Source organism: Hemicordylus capensis, chromosome 3 (assembly GCF_027244095.1).
Source record: "Hemicordylus capensis ecotype Gifberg chromosome 3, rHemCap1.1.pri, whole genome shotgun sequence".
NCBI lineage: Eukaryota > Metazoa > Chordata > Lepidosauria > Squamata > Cordylidae > Hemicordylus > Hemicordylus capensis.
In genome coordinates, this window is record NC_069659.1 from 174,582,636 (window position 1) to 174,600,897 (window position 18,262).

At 43.4% G+C, this 18,262-nt stretch overlaps 1 protein-coding gene across 8 annotated transcripts in view; it reads left to right on the top strand.

Annotated features, from left to right (window-relative positions):
- PCDH9 (protocadherin 9) overlaps nt 1–18,262 on the top strand; it is a 1,118,779-nt gene that overhangs the window by 13,693 nt on the left and 1,086,824 nt on the right. The gene's annotated exons all lie outside the window — the stretch shown is intronic.

The following is an 18,262-nucleotide window of genomic DNA, read 5'->3' on the forward strand; positions in this document are numbered from 1 at the left end:
TATCAGAGTTTTGAGATATAGCTCCTTTGTGTATAGGGACAAGGAAGGATCTTCTAGTTACCATTTCAGATTTTCATTTTCAAAGGATGTATTTTCTGGCACAGCAAAACCATATCAGCCACACTTTATTGACAGCAGTTTTATTGTAGCTAGCGGCTTTACAGTAAGCTGTTTATTGCTGTTCCCTAACTCAGTTGACAGCAATTGGGGAATTAATTTCCTTGCCCCCAGTGTGCTTTCTTGGATATAAACAACAGATGTTTAAGATATGAAAACAGTGACCCATTTACATTTGACAACTTTTAAGTACACAGTTCGACTTTCCCTAAAATTAAGTTGAAATTTGGTTTGAGGCAGAAAAAGATCAAAGATCGACACTTCCCAAAGCTCATGTGATGGACTGCCCTCTTCAGCAGTTAAACAGAATTCTAGATTTAAAACCAAAGGTTTTCCACTCTCTCTCGCTCTCTCAAAAAAGGAAATATTTGTTGGTGTTCATATTTGCTAAAAATACACATATATGCTATTACCCCCCCCCCCACTTACTCTTGTCTTCCCCACTGCCAGTTTTTGATTGTGAACTCCTTGGGATTAGGGACCTATCAGTTTTTGCTCATGTACACAGATTGTTATGTATACATAATAATTAATAATAGGAAGGCATGTACATATCCATCTTGCAAATACTCCTATATAATCCATTGATCATTGTGTTTCTCAAGTCCTGGCTCCATATCATTCTTTAAGTTATGCAACCTGCATAAATCGCAGGATGCATTGAGCTACCATAGTAATCTATATCTGACATAGCATCTATTATCCCGCAAAGATCTTTCTGCTCTACAGTCATAAGTGCCCTCATCCTCCACAAAAGCAAAGATCCTCCTGCTCCTTTCTCCAGCACAGTTGTTGATTCAGAAGAGTCTCCGTGGGAAATTATAACACTAAGGAGCACTTTAGATGCTAAATTTTTCTACTCAAAAAACGTAAAATACTTAAGAGGAATCTCCATGTGTGAAACATGTTTGGGTTTTTTTGCAATGTATAAAATGTGGCACAAGTGGTTTCTTTTTCTCCCCACTCCCCACTACAGGTAAATAGATTCGGTTGCAAATAAGCACAGTTGGCTGGTACTTGTGTTGTGTAGAATCACAGAAGGGACCTTGGTGGTCTTCTTGTGTCCAACCCGCTGCTCCATACAGTACACTGCTTTATACATTACAATATTTGCCCCCAATAGAGGTAAAATAAATCATGAATGCAAACTTTATGTACACTTACCATTGAATGCAATGGGTCTTCCAAGTAAACATACACATTAGTTGGCTGTATATCCATTAAAACCAATTGAACAAGTTAGTCATAACTTAGTCCCATTCGGTATTCCCTCTAACAGGAATTCCCAGATGTTGTTGACTACAACTCTCAGCATCCCCAGCTGCAGTGGCCTTTGGCTGGGGATTATGGGGGCTGTAGTCAACAGCATCTGGGAATCCCTGTTAGAGGGATCACTGGTCCCATTCCTTTCTATGGACCAATCAGAATATTACATGAAACACTTTGTCCTGCATGTTTATTTGAATTTAAAAAGCAACTGTGAGGGAGGCAATCAACATTGGAACCATGAGGCTCAAGGAGGTGCCAACAGACCTCCATGGGCAATTGTGCCAAAGGAGGCCTTCCCTCTGCAATTTAGTAGCAGCTTCAGGGTGTGGTTTTTGTAGGGATGCCATGTGAGGTGAAATGGTTAAAAACATGCATCATGGTCCTGATTTGGATTGCCTACTATATTCTGCTATTTAACTGGAAAATAATACACAGGGCTAAACTATAGTACTATGTTACAGAGTTTGGCCTTAGTTGTAGTTCACTGTAGTTGAGTTGGAGATCTTCTACATGTGTTTCCCTACTTTGCAATGTAAGCCAGATCTGCATAATTTGTGACTCCAAACCAAATACATCCCAGCAAGCATGTATTGTCACACCCAAGGTCCATGACAAACATCAAATCCATTTATCAAGCCATTGCTGGGCCACCTTACTAGATGGTGGGCTCATTTTAGCCTGGGCCATCACAACTTTTACATAATTCTAATTTATGAAGAGGCTCCCCAAACCGTTTCTTATTTTACATTGGGTCAGTTTTGTGTGTGTTTCATTGTTTATGTGAACAAAATAACTCGAGCTGGTCGCTCATAGGGGTCAGCAGGAGCAGGACTGTACTCCTTCAGCCCTCCAGCCGCTGGTGGACTACGACTCCCATCATCCCCAGCCATAGTGACCAATAGTCAATGATGACGGGAGTTATAGCCCAACAACAGCTGGAAGGCTGAAGTTGTGAAGCCCTGATTTAGAGTGAAGTAGTTGCAGACACAGAAAAGGCTAAGGATCGTTTCCCTCTGCTGCTGCTTCAGTCGGAATTCCGTGCTCACAAAGCTGATTACTAAATAAACCATGCTGTCCATAATGTATAGTTAGCCCCAGATTCATTTTGAAATCTATGGAACTAAAGCAATTCTATTGTTTTCAAAGGAATATATCTATGCACACATTTTACTACATGAACCCTAGAGTTGAAAGGGACATCAGTATTTATATACACAAACAAGGTTACTTATGGTAATGCAAGTAGCCATATTTTCATGAGAAGGGTTCTTCAGGTTATGATGCTCTTCTGCTCTGTTCTTCAGCAGCAAGAAAGGAAAAAGCAGTTCACAGCTGGAGAAACTGATCTACAAATGCTGCTTGGGGGCTTATCATATCTGTGGTTTTGCTTAAAATATCCCACCACAGTGTGGCCGTAGATTCAAAAGCTGAACTCAAGTAGTGCTGGTTTAGAACACTGTATCCTTGGAATGTGCCTGCAGTATTTGCAGGGAGGCTAAATAAATCTCCTTTAGGCTGCAATGCAGACAACAATACAGAGGTTTTTGGGTCAAGACCTCTGCTGAGCAAAGAGCTGACCAGCTCCAGTTACCCCCATGCAACAATTCTGTCCTACATTCTCTCTTCTCCCTGTAGAACAACAGTGCCTTCTTAAGGTAGACTGTTCAGATTTTCTGCCTTTGCATCAATGAGTGAGGCTTGCTCTCACTGGAGGTATTTACACAATCCAGCCAAAATGAGGTACTCTTAATTCCCATTGATTTCAATAAGTAACTGAAGCACAACTCCCCAACTGAAATCAATTGGACAAGCTCTTTTTTCCTGTGGTTTTGCCCCCACAGTATTCATTTTCCCTTCTCCTCCACCCACAACACACATTCTCCCAATCCATTGTTCCTTTTTTTCACCCAGCTGGTTATTGCTTTCTCCTGAATGTCCCCCTCACACATTCATTGCTCTCTCTTCCTCCCTTTCAGAACTATTTTCCCTCAGTTCTCCTCTGGTTTAATTGCTTTTCCCATTGCTCATTTCCAAATCCCCCTGAATTAATTGCTCTTTTCTCCCAATTCCCCCAATTCATTGTTCCTTTCCCACAATCCCCTCCAGTAAACCAATCTTTTCCTGCAATCCCTCCACCCAATTAATTCCTCTCTTTTTGTCTTCCTGTCCCCCTGAACTTCATTGGTCCTTCTCTGTGCAGCGAATCAGCTATAACTTTTATTATTTGATACCTTTCTGAAGTGTTTTGCCTAAGAAAAATGGGCTTTCTTAACAAGGTGATGGTAAGTCGGACTCAAGATAATCAAAGTGCCGCAGTGTGATACCATCGCAGTTTCTCCCTAGAACTGTCTCAGCTGCCCACCCATGGCTGTTCTGCATCATTTTGGGTCAAGACTCTCCCCGCAAACTAAAGACAGAGAGCTTCAATATCTGCTAAAGACTGCAGTAATAATTTTGCCAGGGTGGAATATGAACCCCTGATAAATGCGTGTCAGGTCAGCAATGAGGGAATCCAGAAAACAAGCAAACGCATGCATGTGTGGTTGAACAGATTTCCGTATATGCACAATTGTGGCCAAATGCAAGCAGCTGACAGTATCATCTGTACATTGAATATAAAGATGGGTGCTTGTAATGAACGTTTAAAAAAGCATTTTCCACCAAAAAAAAAAAAAAAAAAGCTGTGAATTGCTAGAACTGAGGAAGAAGCTGTGACTGATCAGTCCTTCTCAATAGTCCTGTGCCTGGAAGCATAATGCATGCAGAATGAATGGAGACACAACTAGAATAGAAAAATGATTACTGAGAGGCTTAGTAGTTGAAGATTATCAGAATGGCTTGGCATTATGTGCTTCTCAGGGCCACAGCATTCAACATTTGTACTTGGGGTACAATAGCTAAGTATGCACATCTCACATCACCTATACAGAGGATATCCATGTAGAAATCACAGTGCTGCAGCCTCCTTGCCCCTCAAAAACTTTTAACTAGTTTTATCACATCTTTAAGTTTCCCTCAAAATGCACAGAACCCTCAGACTCTTCAAACATTGTGCTTTAGGCAGTAATTCGCTGTTTACATAGAACTGTGTGACACCCCACCCTCTGAGAAATGTCGCTAGTTTTCTGAAATTGTTTTATCTCCCTCTGAATCTTCTCAGAAGTTTTCTCCCAGCAGGAAGCACCATATTTGCCTTGAAATTTCATGCAGGCAAAATTCAGTAGCAACTCTCATTTCATGGTTTCCTTTCAAAACACACAGGGATGGGGAAAGGTCGTAGCCTCGCTCATGTGTATTTGAATGAAAACCCTATAATTGACATCTGAGTCCATCCATAATTAGCACAAAATGTACAGAGTTTGTACTTGGTGAACAAATCCCAAGTACCAATTAGCTCATGAAAAAAGGCAGCCCCAATGCGTCCTGGCCTCTGGATTCCCACAGGAGACGGGCACTCTGGACACCTGTCTCTGTGTATGGCTGGGCTGGAAGCAGCCCAAGGCTGCACATGAGCAGGAAGCTGGGGTTAAGAGAGCACTAACAGCCAGGCTACAAAGCCAGGTTAGCTGGTGCTGCCCCACAGGCATCGGGTCTAATCCAGGCGATCCACGCAGCCTAACCCAGGCAGGGCTCCCCTAGCATGGGTTAGACTGCACATGAGAACAGCCTCAGGGATTACTTGTGAAAGAACTTTGGTGTCATTTATAACAAGGGACACAGTGTCCAGTAACTAAGGGCCAGCTCACAGGATTACTTCAACCCTTGATTTCAGTCACCTTTATCTGTAAATTGACAGTCAAACGAGAAAACAATGTTAAACGCACCACTTAGTTAGGTGCTTGATTTTACTTCAAAGTAGCTGTCACACTGTGTTTTGATCCAGATTGGGACCATGGCATAGAGGCAGGGGGAGTTTAACCCTTTTTGGTGCCATTTTCGTGGCAGAGATTACCTTCTGAAGCAAAGATGCAGTTTGCTACAATGGCACTTTCAGGGTTAAATATAGCCTGTGTGTGTGTGTGTGTGTGTGTGTGTGTGTGTGTGTGTGTGTATTTGGGGGTGGGTGGGGGGGTTGTTGATTTTGAAGCAGGAAAGGAGAAGTGAGGCTTAAACACCCCCTCCCTCAATATCATGGCCCCAATATAGATCAGGGGCAAGCATGGCTGCTACTTTAGAGTAAAAATAAGACTTCGTCTGATATGGTTTGTTCCAACTTCGTCAAAAGTTTTAGCCCTGGTTAAGACACTGAACTTGTTTGCAACAAGCATTCTGTTTGCATGTTGGAGGAGTGGGTGCACACCTCTCCCCAACATTATGAGGCTATTCACACAACTGTAGAAAATCGGGCTAGCCTCTGCTAGCCCAATTTTCTACAACCGTGAGGACTACCGGGCTTGGCTGCGAGCCCGGTGGTTCTTAAGCGGGTCACCCACTTCTGTAGCCTGGTGCTTAAACTGATTTTGCGGAGCGAGCACTCCGCAAACCCGGTTTTTGAAATCTTGAGTAGCTGCAGCATGGTTCCGCGCCGCGACTACTCACGAGGAGACCCCCCCCAACCGAGAGGCTGAAAAGTAGCCTCCCAGTTCGGGGGTCTCTCCAGTATGCCCTGCGCGCTCACACAGGGCATACTGGAGTGTCTGGGGGACGCGTGGCCTCCGATCCTCCCAGCCCCTGCTGGCTCTGTAACGGAGCCAGCAGTTGAGTGGGCGGCCGATCCGGCCGCCCAGGGCTGCGTCCCTGGTTGTCTGCGGGGAGAGCTGGCTTAGCCTGCTCTCCCCTCAAACCCTATGGAGGCGGGTCTCCTTGATCGTGAGACGCGCCATTATGTGTGCAGAGTAACATGGCACTGTAGCAGGAGGCCTGAATTGTGCTGTTTAGCTGCCCAGTTTGGTTCTATTCTTCTTTTTCCAAAAATGGGGACAGGCTGGATTGATCCGGACTTCACATGTTCAGACCTCTGTGTGGACTGCCCAGATCACAGATTACATTAGTTGTGTGATGGAGAGGGGATACATGGCTTACCTGTTATCACTCAGGTAAGACTTTGGACTGGGCCTTGTGCCTGAGGTGATGTGAGGCAATATGAGAGTTCTGCCTGTAATGTTTGCTCTGTGATAACTCCGTCATATATACAAGTCACTAGCATCCTTGAATGTGTATGTGTGAACTGGCCGACGGCCAGTGGCCGTCAGTTTTACAGAAGGGTGAATTTCCGGGCACCCTGGTAGATGCTACTACCAGAGAAAGACCAGTCAGGAATCTCAGTGAAGTGGTAAACTTTCTAGCAAGAGGCTTTAAAATTGCTTTTGGGCTATGGCAACAGTAGCCTGCAAATGTGTCTCGTCTCCTCAAACTTTCCGCGTCTAGAACAGCAGGAGGAGGTAGACGAGACATCAATAAAAAGCATAGCTGTAGTACCTGTGTTTGTTTATTTATTTACTAGAACACCAAGTGCCAGAGAAATAAATAAATAAACCCAAATCTGCATCTGTTGAAGGATAGTAAACCCGGCCTGTTGAAATGTAATCTCTCATGTACTGTGGAGATAGACTTTTTTTTTCTATTTGAGATTCCATCAGGTTTTCTTTCAAAAAGCTGCAATGTCTGTCAAACATTTCAGTTTGAAAAGGATGCTCCTTCCCCCCACCCCACTATTTCTTTCACCATTTGTATGTTGCAAAAGCAGCAGGCTGACAGTCACCACAAATACAGAATGAAGTGAGATAGACATGGTGGATTCTGGTATTTTAGTTCTCTTTTTTGCAGTCCCCGCCCCTCTCCCAATAACAGAGATTGGTTTAAAAACCAACTGATAATAGCATAGCCCTTTTCAGATGTTTATATGTACCCAATTAAGAGGAGGAGAGGGAGATTACATGTCCCAAACCTCCACTCATTCATAATAAGGTCTATAAAAGAGCCCTCACATGTACACAACTGTCCTTCTTGCTTTTTCATGGTTCCTCATCACAGTTGTAAACATGAGGTGGGTGGGGTGGGAATTTCAGATATTATTATGAATGTGTGGGCTTTGGACTCACCTCTCCTCCCTCCTGATTTGTTCATGTTATGACTGAAGGGGGCTCGTGACTTGTTGAAACATAGACAAAAGGCAAAGGAACTTTTAACGCCCATGGGTACCACTGCTTCTGTCTCTGATAAACGTGATTTTTCAGTCTTTGTTCTGGAAAATCCTGAGGTTTATGTGCAACCTATCGGAGGTGACGAGAAAAGATCGGTAATGGTGGACCCTGAAATAGCTGGTAATAGTGGAAAGCTGAAAGACAGCTGTCCAGCTTCAGCTGCCATGCTCAGAATACAGTGGCCGTTAGCCACAGTAATGGCACTTTCATGGAAGCACATTTCCTATATAAACGTCTGAAAGCTTTGAGCAACTTTAGGTGGATTGGCGTGCAAAATGGGCATGAAAGGTGATGTAATATGTTAGTTAATAAACAAATGTTAAATCATGTAATATTTTCTTTTCAGTTAAGTATATTTAAGCATGTTTTTCAAGAGAGTAGGCAAGTCAAAAACAAGAGGTCCGCTTGCCCAGAGGATTTTGAGAAGGCACCAGGCCAAGCAGAGTGGCTCTGTTGCAGTTCTCATTGGCCCTGCAATTGCAGCCTAACCCAGTCCACCATATACATATTGCTGGTGGGGAAGGAGAAAATGGGAGACATGTAACACTAGACAATAGTAGCCAGCTGTCTTTGGGGAAGGAGTGGGAGAGCTTACATAAAGGTTTCTGAACAAAGTTAGTATAAGCACTTGTCATTTCAGCCCCTTAATATTCCACACCCATTCTCAACTAATTCTGGTGTAGGAGAGAAAGTGCTTAGAACTGGGAGATTATGGCACTGATATGGAATGCAACAGAGGTGTGGGGAAGGGCTTTGGATCGGAGAAGTTCCATAAATGCCTTTCATGATAATATCCTTGATCGTCTGTACCCTGGCCAGTAAGAGGAGCCCCCAAAATAACTGTGCAGGGATGTAGGCAACCATGTGTGACCTCCACTTAAAAATAAGTGCAGGATTTTGAGTCTACATTTCCCAAAGGTAAGAACACAGAAACACACAATTACACATTGCCTTGCTGTGGATGTTAACAATCAGTTTTCATTTACTAGATTGCAGTAAAGCCCAAGCCCCTACAAATTCCACTGTTACCAAGCTTTGCTAATATCTAGGATTTGGCCTTCCTCTATGCTTTAGCAGTTGATTAAGACATACTTTAATCCCTTGCAGGGCACTGAGAAACTAATGGCTTGTGGAGCATTTGGGTCTTTAAGCTTCCATTGTGGGTGGTATGAAAATGATGTCATTTGGCTGATGTTTAAATACAGTTCTCCTTTAAATAGATGCTGTGGCTTCCTTTCCCTCCTCCCTTTGCTTGCTTCTCTTGATGACCTCCCACTTCATTTCCCCAAGTGTATTTAGTCTCAGTAAGAAGTGTGTATCGGCTGCACATCGGAAATCTGGGATTTCCTCTCTAGTAAATATTATCACAGAGCAGAAAAGGACTGAGACAATTTGTGTAGGAGCTTTCTCATATGGCACAGCTGAGCACTAGAAACACAGAGAACTGCCGTGGATCAGTTTAGAAACAAACCAAGTGACTACTTTATATTTCAAACAGTAGGGAGCAACTGGAGAAATGTTTCTATTTAAAAAATCAAGGGAAAAGCTTTCCTAAGGCCTGTGATAACAAGCTCAACTTACATTTTTAGTGGCACAGTACATTTGGTTAAATTAGGATGTTCTTAAAGGTGTAAGGAGAAGTCAGAAGGGCATGCAGTGTTTATTTGGGCAAAACACACATTGGAATCAATTGATTTCTGGGGAAAATTGATCCAAGGTAAAGGTTTTAGGATGGTTTTTTGCAGTTATGAAGGGATATTCAAACTGGGGAGGCACGTTTTGGAAATGGGATGCTTCTGGGCTTGCTTTATATACAGCAACAATTTTTTCCCAGTCTGTAGGGAAGTAAACAACGCCACCACCAACAAATATTTATATACCACTTTTCAACAAAAGTTTCCAAAGCAGTTTAGATAGAGAGGAGAGCTGGTCTTGTGGTAGCAAGCATGACTTGTCCCATTAGCTAAGCAGGGTCTGCCCTGATTGCATTTGAAAGGGAGACTTGATGTGTGAGCACTGTAAGATATTCCCCTCAGGGGATGGAGCCATTCTGCGAAAAGCATCTAGGTTCCAAGTTCCCTCCCTGGCTTCTCCAAGATAGGACAAGATTTATTTTTTTTAATTGAACCAACAAACTACCAAAGCATACAGTATGTTGCCAAAGCACAATTATATACAAAGTGGTTGTTTGTACATCATATATCTACAAAGATTTACACACAAGGATTTGGAGACCCATGGGGTTATAAAGTATATGCAGGCAGTACTGTAACTCAGGGATGGGGGATTACAAGGCACATCAGGTAATTGGTGGGGGGCGGGGTTACGTCCAACGTCCATTTCCATAATTTGTCCCATTGCTGTTTAGAAGAGATACACTTGTCTTTTTGCACATAACCATACAAACTTTTCCAGAAGAGATTTACTGTCTCATCCACGTGAACCTCTTGGTCGCATCTTCCCTCCCTATTACTATGCAGGAGCATTGCATAAATGACATACAGGTTTACTAACCTGATTACGAGAAGGGGAATGTTCCAATTCCCTAGTATGAGGGCACCCGTTCCATCCCATTTCCTTGAAGGTTTCTTTCTGGGACCTCAAAAAGAGGTTCTATCGCTCAAACCCAAGGTTAGTTCTTCCCAAGTCTGTTTTTCCAAATCAGGCCACTCTAACAACTTGCTTACTCCCACCACACTCTTTTGGCTACTGAGAGAGATTCCTGCCTGCAACCTTGGAGAAGCTGCTGCCAGTCTGTGAAGACAGTACTGAGCTAGATAGACCAATGGTCTGACTCAGTATATGGAAGCTTACTATGTTCCGATAGATAGAGAGATAGAGAGATAGATAGATAGACAATATGGCTCCCCGTCCCAAAAGGGCTCACAATCTAAAAAGAAACATAAGATAGAAACCAGCAACTGTCACAGGAGATATATTGTTCTGGGTTGGATAGGGCCAGTTGTTATCTCCTTGCTAAATAAAGAGAATCACCATGTTAAAAAGATTCCTCTTTGCCCAGTTAGCAGGGGTGATTGGGAGTTGAATGAGAGTTAAAAGCTTCACAGGGTTGTTGTGAAAGAGAAACTCAAGTATGTAGTACACCGCTCTGGGCTCCTTGGAGGAAGAGTGGGATACAAATGTAAAAATAAATAAATAAATAGCTGTACTAAAGGCCTGAGACCACCATGGTGACTTGTCTGTGGATTGTACCCTAGAAAGGGAAAGGAAGGTGAGGACTAAGACAAGGTCCCTCACCATGCCATTATTCAGCAGCAGCAGCAGCAGAAGAAAGACCTGCACTTCTCAGAAAGTAGCCCTGCTGCTTCTAGGCACAAATGGAGGGAGGCAAAGTGATACCACTGTGCACCATGCTGATCTCGCAGGCAATGTGGAGGAAGTCCCAGCCTGGCCCTTGTCTCCCTCCATCTGTAGTAGGGGTGTCCATGAAACCAGTATGCCGGGTGTGCATGAACTGGACTTGAACAGAACTGGGCATGATGGGTTTTGCTCCCCCCTCCAACAAACCAATCAGGCTAAAAAACACACTTTTTAAACTCACTGCCACAGCCATGGGGGGGAGGGGAGTCTCCAGTAGTTCCCCCTCCCCCTGCTGGCCTCCCCCCACTGACCTCCCCCCACCGGCCTCCCCCTGGTCTCCAATTGGCCTGCTTTGGGTGGTTTTCGGCCTTTCCCCAACCTGTTCTGGGCCTCTTTGTGCTGATGGTGGCCATTTTGGAGGCCACAGCACATGGGCACTGGTCATCTGTGTTACCCCAGTTAAGGGTGAGCTGGAGGTGAGCCCTCGAGCCAGTCAAGTTCGATGTTGAACTGGCTCGAAGTCAAGCTGGTTCCCACATTCCTAATCTGTAGTAGATTTATCTGGAGTTCAAATCAATTTGCCAAATTCACACACATACCACCCCCATCTTCCTCGCTGCTTGTTAGCCCTCACTGTCGTCTTCTTTGGGTTTTCAAGTCCTAACTGAGAAGAACTTTGTACTTGTAAGAGCTGCATTTTCACCATGCATAGCTTTCCCCATAACAGCACCTCAGTAAGCCTGTTCAGACTATACTGCCCTGGCCCATGCCATTTTTAAAAAGGGATGCGCTGATAATGCATCCATCGTGAGAAAAGCCCCCATTACAGTAGGTGTCACACAGCTGACAAAAAGGAAAACAAGACAAATATGGGGAAAACAAAAGGTTAGTCATGAGCTCGGCTCCTGAGTAAAAGGGAATAGGCAATTTGGGGTACTCTTGAATTGAGGCACCTAAATTATAGCCAATCAGCAAATATGTACACAAGCTGTACACAAGTTATAAACAAGCTGTGATGTGGTTAAGCAAGGGTTTTGATGAGGTGGAAAGGTATAAAAGCACAAAGACAATTACAGCAAGTATTGCCAGCTTTCTTTAGGAAGCCTGTGTGCATTCCTAAGCAGAGGTGCCCTTACCCTTGGACTTTGGGGGCGAAATTCAGGGCCTCCACAGCCTGTGGGGCCTCCCAAATCCTCTTTAGTCTGTCCCATGTGGTGTGGTTGCCTGGTGGAGCATGATGGTGCTTAATTTGCAGGGGCGGGGGGTGCGGTGAGGCTCCAAAGGTCTAGGCTCCAAAATTACCTAGGCCAGTCCTTAGGAACCTCTGTTCCTAAGGACTGGCCACCTCCAGCTAACTTAGAAAGCAATTGCACTGTCTCTGCTCTCTTCTGTCATTGAGATTAGGGTGAGTACAATAAATTGTATATTGTTAACTGAACAGAAGTGTCTGACCATTTTTCCTGAGGGCTAAGCAGGTAAATGGTTCTGGAGGACCTAGCTATTTAATCTCACTGTATTTCTGCTGTGATAATGGTCATTCCCCAGTGGATGATAGTGAAGCTTTCTAATATTATTTTTAATTTCTTATACCATCTTCCTCCCAATGCATCTCTTCTTCTCACTGAGGTGGGGGTGAAGGAGCTGTTAATCCTAACATAGGAACATAGGAAGCTGCCATATACCGAGTCAGACCTTTGGTCTGTCTAGCTCAATATTGTCTTCACAGACTGGCAGTGGCTTCTCCAAGGTTGCAGGCAGGAATCTCTCTCAGCCCTATCTTGGAGATGCCAGAGAAGGTACTTGGAACCTGGATACTCTTCCCAGAGTGGCTCCATCCCCTAAGGAGAATATCTTACAGTGCTCACATGTAGTCTTCAATTCAAATGCAACCAGGGCGGACCATACTTAGCTAAGGGGACAAGTCATGCTTGCTACCATAAGACCAGCTCCCCTCTCCTAACAGCCACTCTATACCTGCTCCAAATACTAGGTTTAACTTCCCCATTTCATTTTTACACCACTTAATGAGCATTCTAAAGACATCACATGAGCTCAGTCGATGAGCCAGAGGCTTCATCACTCCTTTCCCCCTCCGCAAAAGTGAGTTCATAGCATATTGCATTGTAGAGACCAATTCCATGTGTGCTACTTTTTGTACTGGTTAGACTAATTTCACTGCTGTTTACATTGGTAGGAATCCCCAGATAAGGTCAGGAAGGCAAACAATTCATACAACTGTCAGACAGAGTACTAATCCCTGGGAGAGTTTCTCTCCATGATTTGGAACGTTGATACCGATGTGTTTAAATAACAGGGTGAAACTCAGGGTTCTGTACATACCTTTACAGACAAGAACTGGGCACAGGGAGAGCAGGGTCATGGCTAGGGAGCATGTCAGCAAAGGCAGTGTGGTTAGCCAGCAAGCTCCCCTTTCCCCTGTACCTCAGTACACCGTACCCATTAGTTGAATGATTGAAGAATGTTTCACCCTCTCACCCTCATCTTCCCGTCTGTACTAAGTTAATAATAATAAAAATAGCTAACCTTACATGGTTGTTTTTTAAATGATCGGGAAAACATTTGGGAAGCCTTCCGAGTGCTTAGGAAAAGTGCTGTACAAATCCTACTACTACTACCACTACCCCTACTACTAGCAGTAGTAGTAGCAGTAGTAGCAGCAATAGTAGTAAACTTGGTAACAAGCAAGTACTTTTGAAATGGGATTTACTTCATAGTAAACATGGATAGGAAAAAGGCTCTTGATAACAGTCAATTTTGGATAACATTATACTATTAAAATGTATGCCAAAATGCTAGGGGCATCATTTAGAGAGGCCAAAGAAGGCAGCCCTCCACCCCAATGGTGTTTTATACTTCATATTCTTCTTCTACAGAAACATCTATATTGTACTTGTGGCCAGCTTACAGGTTCTGCACCCTATGGTTATAAACAATTAAATGGGCTCCAAATCCCTTTGCTTAAAGAAACTGGACGTTGGTAATGTTGGTATTGTTATTATGAGATATACTGTAAACAAGTAACCATAATGAATGCTCTTAAAATATATTACTTTTTTGCAGTTTAATACTCAGCAGTCTTTTAGACTTGCACTTAATTGTGACTCTCCACCCACTACTGAAATCAGTTTCTCACCCCTGGAACTCTGAAAAGCTGATATGGTTCACATTTCTGAATAGAAAAGAGTCCACACTATGGACTGCTATCATTGCTATTATGATCAGAATACCCGATGCTGATAACAAAGAACTGGAGTGGGGGATGGGGAGAATGTTTTCTAGGGATGTTTTCTAGGGAAATGCAGTTTGGAATCTGAACTGTGGCACATCCCTTTAACATTGAGGGATTATACATCCCCTTTAACATGGAGGAGAGCAGGTCCATAACTGCTCCTCTGCCGCACACATGCATGGAGGCCATGTGTGTGTCAAAGTTGCATGGAGGCAGCTGGGGGAAAGCACCGCCGGCATGTACTGAAAGCTGAGGGGAGTCCCACAAAAGTGGGCGGCGTACAGTGGAGGAGCAGGTATGGACCTGCTCTCCTCTGCATTAAAGGGATGTATAATCCCTCTGTTTTAAAGAGATGTGCCGTGACTCCAAATTGCATTTCTACTGTTTTCCTGCTTTTAAGCTTCCTAGTGACATCTACCTGTGTTGACACTTTTGGAAAACAGGATGCTGGACAGAGTGTTCTTGGTCTGCTCTAACAGGGCTGTTCATAGTTTTACTAACATCCATCCTATCTTTGCCATATTTATGGAAAGGCTGCAAAAAAATACTGTTTTGATGAGGTTTGAGAACTCATTCCTCATGCCACGCTGACAAAGGGCATAATCCATTGACAATCCATAACAGGTGCAATGTCTTGCTGAGATTTATGATTGAAGATTGATTCAAACCTACAAACCTACAGACAAATCTCCAAATAATGTAAAAGCAGGACTTTCTGAACCACAGTTCATTATAGCACTTTGGCATTTTACAAGGCAGATTAGGATAAAAAATAAAGGCAAAAAAGATACAAAAACATTCCATCGTCTCAGCAGCACTACAACCACTATAAAGAAAACTCTGGTATAAGTTATTTGACTTGCTGGATACTGAGGGTGAACTCACTTGTACTGTACATGTGATCAGATATGAAACTGTTGAAAACTTGGTGGGGTGAGGTCAGTCACAAGTCCTCCAATACTACATGCCTGGCAGTATGTCACTGAATGCCAGTTGCCCGGTGGCAATAGCAAAGACAATTATTGCTTTCATGCACTGCTTGTAGGTTTCTTGGAGGTATCTGGTTGGCCACTGTAGGAAAAAGGATGCTGGTCTAGCTTAACTTTTGATGTAATCTAGCACAGCTCTTCTCAGATTCTTTTGAGCCTGAAATACAGCCAACAGAAGATGCTGCTCTGTTGATCAGACAATAGCAGAAGGATAGAGGATAAAATAATAGTAATTATATTAGGTCAGGCCTGCACAACTTCAGCCTCCCTGCAGTGTTGGACTACAACTCCCATCAATACCAACTATTGGCCACTGTGGCTAGTGTTGATGGGAGTTGTAGTCCAGAAATAGCTGGAGGGCTGAAGTTGTTGAGGCAGTAGCGAGGAGGACAGGAGAGTGAGTCAGTGTTCCCTGTGGCCATGGGGAGGGGGAGGAGGTCAGCAACAGCCTGGGTCTCACTTGACACAGGCTGTGGCTGCCCTTGATGGTTTTGTACCCTAAGCAGGCACTTAGCCACCTTTAATGGGCAGGCCAACCCTGACCACTCCAGAATGTGGGTGAGAGAGCATGTGTTTTAATGCTTCCTGCTGTTCAAAGCTAGCATATCAGTAGAAAGACTTTTCTTCTCTCTGACTAGCATTCCACATGCAGGGAGCTGTTTTACTTGAGTACCAACATATGTAAATCCTCCCTGGTATTCTGAAGTAGTGCAGGCCAACCACATGCAAGCTTTTATTAGCAAAATCTCAACTCTGTAAAGGCAAGGGTAGTTAAAAGTGCAGATGTTCTTAACTTCAAATAGCAGCCTCAGCCTGTTTTCAGAGGTTTTAAATATTCAGCTTGCTTACCATCAAGGTATTACCTCCTGTTGGTGGAACAATATATGGAAGGTGGTATTACTGACAGACAGCAGAGCTCCCTGAAAATTATTCTTTTATACCAGGACTATGATTATCTTAAATTCAAAATGTGGCAGCTGCAGCTTGCTGGGCTGCTTGCTAGACCCAAATGATTATCATAATACTTAGCATTTATATAGTGCCTTGGAGTGTTCAGAGCCCTTCACATATATTATCTCAGGAATCCTTACAACAATTCCTATAAGGGAGGTCACAGTTCATTCCTGTAGTTACTACACTACTCTAGTCTTGGGTGAAACAGTATCTGTGCTCAGGTTATTTTGGGAAGGCTGGTTTGTAATATATTCTTTCTTAGATGAAGACAACATAATTCTGTCCTAGATTTCAAGCCCTCAGGGCATGTTTTCTTTTTCCTGCCTGTTTTGATTTCTTGGAGCATTTTTATTAACTTTATGCTTGTATATATCTAAATGACAGTGCCGCAAATCTTAGTAGACCATTATATATACCATCACTTCTGTAGCTATTTACATTAGGGCATTAGCCTTTTCTTTCCATGGTAGAAATAACTTTATATTTTGTATGAAATGTTAATTGTCTCCTTGTCCTGCTGAAGCATATGAGCAAAAACATAATGAAGCCTGTAGAGCACATTCATACATGTGCACAAGGCAAAGGAATGAGTATCCTTCCAAAGGAAGGATACTGTATATCCAAATAGCTTTTCATAATATTCTTTTGATATTTTCTCCAGCAAACACTTCACTCTTTTGCAGAGTGAAATAGCAGAAAGAAATAGAGGCTGTTCTCATGCACAGCCTAACCCGGGCTAGAGATGCCCAGCCCAGGTTAGCCTGCATGTGAGAACCACTGGGATAGAGCCTGATCCTGGTGGGTCAATGCTGCCTAGCCCAGCTTTTAAGCCCAGCTGTTAGCCAAGGTTAAGGGAGCACTCCCTTACCCCCGGCTAGCTGCTCATCTGCTTCCAGCCTGGCCGCACACAGAAATGGGCGCCTAGAGTGTTCTTCTCTTGTGGGGATCCCTCAATGCAGCACGCATATTGTGTGCTGTATTGTGGGCTTCATGGAGGCTGGGATGACGACTCCTGGCCTCAGATCAATCCGCCCTACTCCACGCTGCACGCAGCATGGCTGATTGTTGTACTCCCACCAAGCAACAAAGGCTCGTCCGTGGGGAAGGCAAGGTTTGGGAAGTCTTTCCCCCTGTCCAGTAGGTTGTGTAAATGGCCCCAACTTCTTGGTAACTGTAGTTTGCTGATGATGCTGAGAATTCTCTACTAGAGAACCTAGCCACCTCACAGAACTACAGTTCCCCAGGTTCACTGGAGAAAGAATATGACCACTAAACCAATTTTAGGTATCCAGTGTAGATATGTCCTTATGCTTTAAGCAGTGTGATTTAGCTACTCAATGTTCTCAGCTCCACTGAAGGTAAGAGGACTTTGATGGTCCTTGGAGACAAGATTAAGTCACATCAGAAGGTGGTTTTCTGAATTAGTAGTTTCAGCTTTTGTGTCAATATCCACAAGACTGCTTGGCTTCATACTGCGAACAAATAATAAGGATATTTCCAGAGTTATGGTGAGAGAAGCAAGCAGGTTAGACATATTAGTTGTTTTCCTACCTTGTGAAGAAGCTTTTTCTTTCATCTTCCTTTTTATCTCTTTGATAATTTCCTTTATAATACCCCTCTCTTCACTTTTGATCTCTGTCACAGCCATTTTTAACATGGCTCTGCTTTCCAAACTAATCAGCCTGCCTCTTTATCTGCCACGGATGCTCCATCCAGTTGAGGATCCTCTCTCCTCTATAACATCTTTTTAAAACAAAATTGCCTACAAGACAGCAAATCTGATTCGCAGTCACTACTTACACAGCAGGAGTCGTTTTCCCCTCATATTTGATACTGTTGGCTGCTGCTTCCAATTATGCCCTGTGCTGGAAGCACAACTGTTGAAGTAACAGAGTTGAGTGGTGAATCAGACTACTTCCAATGCTTAACCATATATTTTAGCTGTGCCTCTTTCCAGACCAGACTGCATAAGTACAAGCCACCTTTCTATTTGTTGTTGTGCATGGTGCTTATCCTATCATCCTTCAGTTTATTTCTGTGTCTGAGTGACAGCTACTTATTCATTTATCCATTCACCTTCCACCAAAAAGGCTCCAAGGCAGCTTACAATTTGAATTAAAAATAATAACAATATAAAATACAAAATCACATAAAATAGCATTGCAACTGTAAAGCCAGATTAAAAGAAGAAACTGTTTTTATGCAATTCTCCCTGCCCA